This window comes from Patiria miniata, unplaced genomic scaffold (assembly GCF_015706575.1).
Source record: "Patiria miniata isolate m_02_andy unplaced genomic scaffold, ASM1570657v1 HiC_scaffold_1, whole genome shotgun sequence".
NCBI classification, from domain to species: Eukaryota; Metazoa; Echinodermata; class Asteroidea; order Valvatida; family Asterinidae; genus Patiria; species Patiria miniata.
This window is the reverse complement of record NW_024037047.1, coordinates 3,643,280-3,654,712: the sequence shown is the minus strand read 5'-3', so window position 1 is coordinate 3,654,712 and position 11,433 is coordinate 3,643,280. Positions and strand designations below refer to the sequence as shown.

At 39.0% G+C, this 11,433-nt stretch overlaps 2 pseudogenes; one reads left to right on the top strand and one right to left on the bottom strand.

Moving 5' to 3' along the window:
• Positions 1-2,191: 2,191 nt before the first annotated feature.
• On the bottom strand, positions 2,192-5,512 carry LOC119727725 (annotated as a pseudogene).
• Positions 5,513-6,300: 788 nt separating this feature from the next.
• Positions 6,301-9,150, top strand: LOC119727649 (annotated as a pseudogene).
• Positions 9,151-11,433: the final 2,283 nt, after the last annotated feature.

The window sequence follows — 11,433 nt, the reverse complement described above, 5'->3', positions numbered from 1 at the left end:
TCAGTGTTGTATAGGAAAAGACTTGTGGAGAAAGCTGTGTATAAAGTCTATGAGAAAAAAATTAATTATTCATGAATCGGTAATAAATCACTTGATGATGACGTCATCATGATGTCATAGTCTTGGCATAATTTTTGTATGAGGGTCTACCTTGGCTGTAACTTTGATGACGATTCCAGATCGCCAAGTTATGAAAATGGTGGCTTGAAAACGTGTACAATTTCAATAGGTTAAAAATCCCACAGCAGAAAAACTGCACCTTCAAATGCGTGATTTTCCTTTAAACTGAAACATTTTTATAAAATATTACTTGCTATTCTAACTCTTGGGAATATTTTCAATCAAATGACAGGCGTAAAAAAAACGATTTCTTTTTCCTTCTCATAGTAATTCTCAGCCGAAGTTCAGAACTACTCAGTAAGATATATCAGTGTTGTATAGGGAAAGACTTGTGGAGAAAGCTGTGTACAAAGTCTATGAGAAAAATTAATTATTCATAAATCCATAATAAATCACTTGATGACGTCACCATGACGTCACTCTTCGGGACACATCTTGGCTATAGGGACTATGCTTATGCCAACTTTCAATGATATCTGACAAAGATTAATGCCAAAAGTGCTATAATACGTCCCTGTCTATACGCATGCATGAACATAAAATCTGTCAAAGTTAGCCGAAAATCGGCTAAAACGGTCACTGTGGACAGGATTTGACCTCGGCAACACGTGCGCTGCAGGCTGACTGACATACGATGTATGTGCCTATGTACAACGTACGTGCATGTACATGTACATGTACATTGTGGACGTCCTGTCCTGTGCATGTTTTGAAGCAGAGGTATTGTCAACCTGAAGTTTTAAGCGTGCGCAGGGTATTTTCGAGTTCGCTTATCGCCTCGAAACTTTGAAATGTTTTAGACCTACCCTTCAATAAACAATTAAAGAAAAAACAAATATAAAAACTGCCATGGTTGATTTTTCAGGAATTTTCAAATGAAAAAGGGTCTTTTCATTTAACTTCCGGTCTGATGACGTCATTCGCCTAAAACTTCGCACATGTCTTAAGGTGGTCAAGGTTATTATATACACCAATATTTAGGCGATTCCGACAAACTTCGCCACAGACATCTATTCAAAATACATATTTGCTTATTTTCAACCTGTCGCTAGAGGGCGCTCGAAGATTGCATGACGTCATCGGTAGATGATTTGAAGAACACTATTGGCCAAGAGACTAACACCGTTGAAAGCAAGTTCATTTCTGTTACCACTTTCAAATAATAAGCCACTTCCGGTTTTGACCTTTTTCGACCGGAAGCAAGGGTCACGTGATTGCACGCACACTGAATGAAATGAAGACCTTAACCTACTCTACCACTTGCTGGCAACAGAATGCTGCGGACGCGTACGGTTGATTTCTTATGCATTTTTAAATATTAAAAGTGTCACAATTTAATTGCCTATAAGTTAGCACAGGATGACGTCATCATGACGTCATCATTCCACAATGTTGTTTGAATTAGGGTCTTTGCTTGGACAAAGAGTGGTGTAAATGTATTACTGGCAAAGAGTCGAAAATGCCCTTTGAAAATCGACAATTTTGTTTAAATGTTTGTGTACAAAGTCTATGGGAAAAATTAAATATTCAAAAATCTATAATAAATTAGTCGATGACGTCATGATGACGTCACTCTTCGGGGCACATCTCTGCTATAGGGACTATGACTATGCTAACTTTGAATGGTGTATGACAAAGATTAATGCCAAAAGTGGCACTGAGAAAAAACGTGTACAAAGTCTATGGGATTTTGGCGACAAAAAGAAGAAGAAGAAGATAGAAAAAAAATGAGAACAAAAAGAAAGGCTTTTCCGCTTTTTTGCGGAAAAGCCAATAAGAAAAAAAAAAAAAAAAATCTTAACGAAAACAAGAGCTGTTTCGGTGTGTACACCGAAACAGCTAAAAAAAAAGAAAAAGAAAAAAAAAATCTTAACGAAAACAAGAGCTGTTTCGGTGTGTTACCGAAACAGCAAAAAAAATCTTAACGAAAACAAGAGCTGTTTTGATGTGTCACCGAAACAGCTAATAATGGCTTTTTATAAAGCGCACGTATCCACCAGGACTGGTGCTCAAGGCGCTACATCATTATTACCCCTGCTCATTGGGCACATGAAACATTCCAAATACAATCTCAGCTGGGCTTCCGGAAGGATCCCATCTAAAGCATAAAGTGAGAAATAGAGTGTCCAATTCATCCACTCTTCAGCGGTAAATCTACCGTAATTAAGAGCAATTCTCACAGGTCTTCCGCCAAGATCTGAAGATGGTAGGAAATTGCGATTATTTTCACCGATCTGCTCTAGTGACTTATTTGTCAGGATGTCATTTTTGACCCACAGTGAAAACACTCTTTTAGCTGTACCTGTAAAAAAGTTATGCATGGGGTCAATGACACAAAACCTAACAGCATCAAAATACTCCAGGTCCATCAAAGTACTGTATTTCACGCCCAATTCCTTTTGCTTTTTATTTTTCGATATCCCTCTTGCTGGTGCACTGCCGAACCACCCTTACTGACCTCCCGTGTTGCTCATTGCTACGTTTTGGCCATGATTCGCGGTTGAATCCACCGTAATCATGCTTCTTTTTTGTCCTACCCCGTCTGTCGGTTTGCTGCGTGTCAACACAGGGGGATTTCTTCATTCACCGCAAACAAAACAGCGAGGCACTGTGGCTTAAAAAACCACAAAGCTTTCGGTTTGCTGGCAGGTCAGAGGAGCAGCACATAAGCGCACCCCGGATCGTTATTATCACTTCTTGGGACGTTCTTACCCGGACCCCAGCCCACAGCGCTTTCAATTCAGTCACTAGAGGCTTAGAAAAAAAAAAATAAGCGACGACGGCTCCTAATCGAGGGGGGGGGGGGGGTATTCCAACTATGACGGTGTTTTCTTGTTTAAAACGTACGCTTCTTGGTAGGTTCAAAATGGACAGGTAAACAATGCCTACAGATACGTTTCGTCTCACGTAGGGCTGAAACCAGTCGCAGTTCAGCATAAAACCAAATGTATATTTACCCAATAAAAATGGCTGTTCATTGAAATTCTTCCACATCTGCCCATCGTAAATATCTGCGAAAAAGCCATCCGGAACGTGACGGGCTCTCCATTTTTCACAGGCCTCCAAAAAACCCTCACGCTGGATCATGTTTTCTATACTCTCTATAACGCTTTGATAACAATACATTTTCAAAGGGTAGAACTTTCGTTCCCCTCCAGACAGCCTAACAACTTTGACAAGGCTAGTGTTGCATGTCAACCTTCAGTTTCTTGATTGAATCCAAGAATTTGAGCATTTTCGTGGATGAGCAGATCCATTCACTTCGTAAAATAAATCTTGCATGCCATACAGCTTTGAACATTTGGGACAAACCGCATACTTAGTGAAAGAGTCTCTGTCAAAGGAGAGCAGTTTTCTTACCATGTACATAGAATTAGGTACTATGGATGCAATATCCGAAACTGAGGAAGCTAGCCTAGCAATAACGCGGAACAAATTAAAAAAGTGGTCTGCCAGAGTAGCAAAAAGTGACAAACCCAAAGAAGAAGTTCTCGGAATTTTGTATACATCCTGCCTGTAGGGAAATCGGCAGACGATGTCTCTGCAGATGAGTTCCCACCATCTCTCAAATCGCCAAAGTCTCGAGGATCAATGAGTTCCTCTTCCCAGTCCTCAACGTCCTTCGTGTCACTAGAAGTGGAACTGCTAAAATTGGAATCGCTCGGATCCGATTCGCTAGCATTCTTTAATAGCATAAATCTAAAAAAAGAAAATTAAATAAATATATGTTTATGGAAACAGAGGTGACTGTTATGTTAACAGCTAGCATACGTTTCAGGTCATTATTTTTTTCCCAATCATTTCCATGAACACTGGATCTTTGCGACTGTAACTGATAAGATTTGAATGAATGTACCTGATTCAATGTAAATTTTTCCATTTGGAGCTTTGGCAAGTGGTCAAATTGCAAAACAAATAATTTGCATTCCAAAAATCTATCAAACTGACAATCACAACGGAATCATAAGGTCAACAATAATAAACTGGCAATATCCCGTACCTCATCAGAATCACTGAATTCGCCGACAGGGGAAACGGAATTGTCTTCAATGTTCGAAGTATTATCATCGTCGTCGTGCACCGCGGGAAACTCTATAAGCAGAAGTTATTCACAAATATTTTAGAAAGTATTGACTCTTGTTATCCCTGCATGATACAGACACCCGAGAGAACACCATTGACAGGCTGATCAGTCTTTATTCTTTTTCTTTCTTGTGGCTTTAGCAGCCGCTTTTTTGTATTAAATATGGCAAACTTCTTGTTCCCGTCCGAACCTCGCTGGTGAAACTACAGCTGTTTCCATAAGCAAAATTGACGTTAAGATGCAAATAGCATCGACAGTGATGTACGATTATCATCAACAATGTATGATATGATGCATAATATCAAATTATCGCGAGCAATGGTAAACAATATTATACGAGCCAAACATCACAAGCAATATCAGAAGATGTTTATTATCAAGCAATTAAATTAGGCAATAATTTCAAGTGTTTTGCCCTCAAATTCCCTGAAAAAAAGTATAATTGATTTATTGGCCAATATTTGAGGCCTGTTTGTGGTATTGAAATGCAATTCCCACAAAATTTCAGCACAATCGAGCCAGCCTTGCAGATTCGCATAGAGGCAAACCCCCTTCCAAAACCTCGCAAAGGGGGAAGATGAGGAAATTGCTTAATGGCTCCACATAACAATACACATGGCTAGCGAGTGCAGCAAAACAATGTTCATAGAGATAACAGTTATCTAACACTCTCAAATGGGCAAACACAAACATGATGCCATCCAAATACGCTACATAAATTTTGAGAAATAACGGAAACATATACGACGCCTTTGCAAATAACTAGCAATATTCTTACTATAGCGGGGTGGAGAAGTTTATGCCCCACCTAAAACAACAAACAGCGAGGCTACTCATGCAAAAATGCCTGAGTGCATACTATATTTGTTTCATGTCATTACTCGTTTTCACTAAACTTTTGAGAAGTGCAAAGCCTTAATTTACAATCTTGCACCTTTTTTTTTTGTTTACATCATAGTCTTAATCTAAAATATTTTTCTATTGCAGAACGAACACTATTTTATGTATCTTCGGGTTAGATTATATTTCATGTGGCTCATGATATCACACATACTGCAGAATTATGGCTTGAGTATAGGCACTTCAAAGAAAGTTGCCTGTTGTGAGTGGAGTGGCCAGAAAACATCTTGATTTTAAAAAAATGCAATAAATACCTTGCGGTGTCGACGGGCTAGGTGTAAGAACAGTGGCCTGTTTGCTGGCACAAGTCCATGAGTTGTCAATGAAGTGCTTCTCTTTGTGGTAAAAATAAGCTCTCCTTGACAAATTGATCATGCAGTTTGGGCAGGTTTTTCGTTTTCCATTCATTTCTGTGATATAAAATAAATGTAAACATAACTAGTTTCTGAAAGAAAATGGAGATATATCATTATTGGTGCCAATTGTGTACAAATCTGTCTGATAGGCAAACAGGATGTGTGTTTGAAATCATCGACAACGATAGGCTTATGATCCTTTAAAGAAACCAATTCTAATTAAATAATTATTCTAATGTGCAATGTTTAAATGTCATGATGGTAGAATTAAATATAGTATGGTCGTGTTTCACTAGCGACAGAAAGTAGTAAAACAACCAAAGTTGCCTTGCTAATGATATAGTTATCTTCTCATTTTGACTTATTCAACGTACAATGAATGCAACACTTACTTGAAATACACAGACTGTGCGCCACAACGAGTAGAAGGTGTTCTCTGGTCTACTGTACATCGGGAAGGAGTGATATTGTAAATGCTCACACGTGTTCTTCGTTGAACAAGCCGCAAAATCGTCCGTCTTCGCAAGGTCTCCGCCCAGCGCAGACCCTTAGTTATCAATCATAGGCGAGCCAAGGATGACGAATAACATTTGCTTTGCCAGGGAGGTCAACCCCATTGGCATCAATTTCCAGCCAGTCTTTCCAAATGGCGGGAAAAAATTCCAAATGGCGGGAATTTTTAAAGAATAAGGCCTAGCCTGCATGTATTTTTCTGTTATGCTCCGATCGTTTCCATCATTTTCCACAATTTCCAATTGCCTTAAATTCGTTCTCCACAAAACTTGAACAACTTACACTTTAATTTACAACTGAAACGTTCAGTTGAATTTGTCAAACATCATGAATCGTCACACACTACCATCTCGACGAAGACTGTTTAATCAAAACGAGCTGCTGTCAGAATTGGATAATTCGGAGGACGATCTGGATCAACCTGGCCCATCCAGTGGAAGGCCCACAAATCGGACACCGCTGTTGGACATATCAAATGCTAGCCCGGATATCAATCCAGATTCCCGGGAATCTGTGATTTCAGAACGTGTGGGTGCATCAGGAAGCACGTCTAGAAACGGCTCAACGGTGAGATTTTCTTAATTAGTGTGACGCTTGATTATTTACCTTATTAATCGATTTTGGTATTATATTTACTTTTTGTTTGCTTGACTAAGACTAATTATAGGCCTGATTTTGGTGCATACTAAATGGATATTACATGCAAAATTATACAAACAGTTTCCATTTCAGATTTATCTTTTGTCAGACACTGCTATTTATGATTTATTTTACTATCTAATATCCATGTACTACATTACGTTCACTTGGCGTTTTTAGGTTTCTGAATCAAGGGATGTTACACTGCAGATGCTTTTTCTGCAAAATAAAGAGATGGCGGCTCAGTTGAAGAAGCAGAGCGAGGAACTACAGGCGATGGGGAAAAAGCTTCAGACTCCTTTTTCGAAAGCTAAGGGAAGACGTGTCGTCGCTCCGTCGGACTGCTCGGTAAGCAATTGCGGGTTGTAAAGTCATTTTGTTCGTTATCGTGCTTTTGGTCTCCAATACACCTTATATTAAACACAACCAATTTGGCACCATTTCAGCAAAAAATCTGGAAAGACAAAATAAATGGATAATTCGTCTCACAAAATGGGTAGCTGCAAGAGGACGAATAAACATCCACCCGTTTTGCGTAAACGGTTGTGTTCGTCCGGTGGGATTTGGATTGCGCTTCTCCTAGTTCCCAAATGACCAGGGAAACAGTTTGTCGCGTTAATGATCATCATCACAGCATTAACACTCAAAAGAGAAACATGCAAAAAACAAATTGTCCTCCTCTTTTCAGCAAGCCGTCCGGGAAACCTATGGCAAGCTCTTCAAGAACGGAGATGATGGATTTAACCTTTCCGCAATGTAAGCTTACATTTTTGGCATTTCGCATTTCACACAATTATAAGAAATAGATAAAAGTACGAAAAGTGATTTTGTTTTGTATTTGTGGCAAAAACAGGAGTGAAAAGCACGCGAAAATTTGTGCGTGTTCTTCTTGTGGGGAATTTGAAATACATGTGCCATGTTCATCCTTATTGACTTATATGCCTGTTATGCCATGTCTTTCAGGAAATGCAGTGCAGAAAATGAGGAGGTGATTTCTCGAATTATCCGCGAAGTCAAGTCCCTTTTTTGACGAGACAAATGGACTACGGAGCAGATCAAAAGTAAGTACATGTACATGTGCACTGCGCTGCACCTTTGCTAAAAAAAAATATACTTTTTCAACCATGGCGTTGTGTGAGTTCATGGGAGTCGTTGAAGGTAGTTGCATTGGATTACTATACTGACAAGAGAAAAAGTGACAAATTATTGTCATGAATACAAATGTATGTATTTTGTGTATTATTTACATTTTGCAGAAGCCTGTAAGACTTACTTCACGTCCCTAAAAGACAAAAAACGAAGACAGGCACAGGGGACTTACAAACAGCACACTGACGATGCACGCAAGATGAGTCGAAAATATAGGGTAAAGTTTCTCCTTTTATAGAGTCAAGACATAATAACATCACCTAAGACATGATGACGTCACGCTTTGTTTTCACGTGTGCTTTTCTGTGGAAGCCAGGTGGGGATGATTGGCCGGCGTCCCCAACTGGCTTCCATAGGGAAGCGAACATGTAAACAAAGCGTGACATATTTTAGTAAAGGTTCAACGGGGCAACATCAGATACACAAACACGTATATTTTTTATTATAGTAAGTGTCTCTTATGTTGACCTATTCACAAGCTATCTATGTTTTATTGTGTTGCCTGAATATATTGTAAAATGACCTGGATGGTGCAAGACTATTTATGTCATCCACGCCTAGCTCACTTTCATCGAAGTGGCTTAGGCCTATAACAAATTGGCTTAAAAAATGAAGCCCTCTCTTCAACTTCAATTAAACCGGTAATATTCATGCAAAACAAAGTGTTGGCGTATCAAATGGTGCCAAAAGGGCCGGATTGATTTGACGAGAAAAAACAAACAAATCGGAATGTTGGTATCAAAGGTTGACAAGGGCATCGCAAAAAAAAAGAAGTTGAAGGGGAAAGGGGCGGGATTGCACCCGGCCCTTTTAATAGGGTTACGGAATGCTGGACTGGCGACCAGGAAATACTGGACACCTTATGGCACTCAGCAAACATGGCAACGATTGGCTATTCCAGTTTCATCATGGCAATGTCGTTGAAAAAAAGACCAAATAGGTAATTCAGGTATCACCTCGGCAAGTTCCCATTAAGTGTACGTCATAATTATGGTCTCTTTTGCTTTTCACATAGAAACTACAAAGGCGCCAGTCCAGCCTCCGGTCAATACATTTACCGGAGGCTGAGAAAAGGGAAGCAGAGGAGGTGATGGCAATGCCATACATGTCTTCTGAGGAAAGTCTGTCCGAGGAGGAGCAGCCGGCAGACAACAGACGAAAGGTACGACGGCTGCGCAAACTGCCATGGGAGAGGTCTCGTCTAGCTGCACTGAAACACAAGCTAGACAGGCACTTCGCCAAGACTTCTCCCATGTTGGTAGCGCAAATGCTACCCGAGTTTGTTGTCTCCAGGTTGTCCTCCGTCAGACCCCCTCCTCCAGACGCACCAACATTGGCGGTTAGATCTGCGAACCCTGACTCTTAAAGTCATTTCTCCCCATTGTTCACTTAATTGTTTCACCTTTAAGCTTCCACTGAATAGTATAGACTCATTTAATGTGTATAGTAAGTTTAGTAACTAACTAATATTTTAATGTCAGTACAGTAACTTCAAGTTGTTTTTCATTTTCATCTAAATCATAAAGTTAGATAGTTTGTTATTTTTTTTTGTCCACGTTGCTTTCGTTTCGTCCCATTCCATTTTGACCATTTATTTTCATTTCAATTTCATTTTACTACAATTTCTATGACTTGAAGGCAATTAGTAATTGATACTTGCAAACCTTTGTAGTCACAATAGTTTTTTTTCAGATAGTATCTCTCAATTGTTATATATCGTTCCTATTTCATTGTTAGTCCTACCAATTGATGTTCGGCCTTGCGTCCATAAAATATTAATAAACTTTTATTGAATTGAGTTGAACTGAATTGACTCGTGCTAGCAACCTTTTGCGTTGGTCAGCTATGGCAAGTAAACACTTTTTTTACATCCTATAACGATATTAATAGGGCCTGTAAATAACGCTCAGATATTTTTTACCCAAATTTCTTGTTGATTCTATCATTTAATGTGTATAGTAACTAACTAATATTTTAATGTGAGTACAGTAACTTTAAGTTGTTTTTCATTTTCATCAAAGTCATAAAGTTAGATAGTTTTTTTGTCCTCGTTGCTTTCGTTTCGTCCAATTCCATTTTGACTTCATTTATTTTCATTTCAGTTTCATTTTACTACAATTTCTATGACTTAATGGCCATTAGTAATTGATATGTGCAAACCTTTAGTCACAATAGTCTTTTTCAGATAGTGTCTCTCAATTGTTATATATCGTTCCTATTTCATTGTTAGTCCTACCAATTGATGTTCGGCCTTGCGTCCATAAAATATTAATAAACTGTTATTGAATTGAGTTGAACTGAATTTACTCGTGCTAGCAACTTTTTCACATGTACAGTACATTGGTCAGCCATGGCAAGTAAACATTTTTTATTAAATCCTATAACGATATTAATAGGGCCCGTAAATAACGCTCAGATATTTTTTACACAAATTTCTAGTTGGTCCTATTATTTTATTTTACCAGACTGGTTCCATCATTCTGTTCTCTCTCGAGGCCATGTGGTCTTATAATGATGCAAAGTCGATTCTCGGATTTCTCAAGGCCCTAGACACACTTTTTGCCACTGAGGCTGGCATGGGCCTAATAGATGACGGGTTGATGAATGCACGACAGGTGCCATGTCTGAGAAGGGCGCGTGATCCCAGCATGGTCTGTCCAGGCCATTAACATAAATTGCCCACAACTCTTTCGTGCACGAATTGCACAGGAGAATACTGACGGCTATATTCAAGAATCTTTTCCTGCACGACTGATGTGTGCCAAAAAAGGATCGTGCGCAGATATTCTCGAAGGTTTTAGATATTTGGGAAATACTCTTCAGATGCTCGTCCCGGTCATTTTGTCAGCAGGCTTAAAACCTACGGTTTAGTCAATAAAGAGTCTCGTCACATGCAGCCGCGTATGGGATTAAAGCCACGATGCATAGAGCAGGGAACATGCGGGTGGAAACCTGCTATTGAGAGGCTTGGGTAAGTAACATGCTGTCTGCTTTATAAAAAATATCATGTTTGTTTGAATGATATGTTTTAATGTTTGTTTTAATTAATGATATCTGGTGATGCTTCAATATAAAAAGCATTAGTCAGATTTGACTAGAAACCAGTTAAATTTGACTAGCCATTCAGGGTCAGCTGGGTGCAACTGAAAATCAGTCAATCTGACTAGATTTTTCCAGTCAGTATTATTGACTTGGGGAAAAATAGATATGACAATAACTGAATTTGGAGTCGAACCCAACAACTTTTTCTAGTCATAGTATGAAATTTTGCATGCTTAACTAAATTCCTAGGCAATTTTCAATAACTAGGAAAACCAGTCAATATTTTGACTAAGTTGTTTTTAGAACCGTAGCGAGGGCCTTTCACGTACTTATCCTTCTGCATAACGACCTTTGTCTAATGCATGCCCCCCCCCAAAAAAAAAATCTTCATGTTAAACATAATATGCTTGTTTTGGTTGCCAAAACTCGAATTTACTATAAATTAATTCGTCAAATAATTGCATGGTGAAATGTTTGAATGACATGGAATTGCTTTCCACCGAGTGTTGTTTTGATAAGCACCATGAAAAACAAAGCGGACTCTTAATTGTGCTAAATCACCCGTACCGTGGCCGTATTCACTCCGGTTTTGCGATACCCTGAAATTTGCCTCCTTGCATGACACCCGGG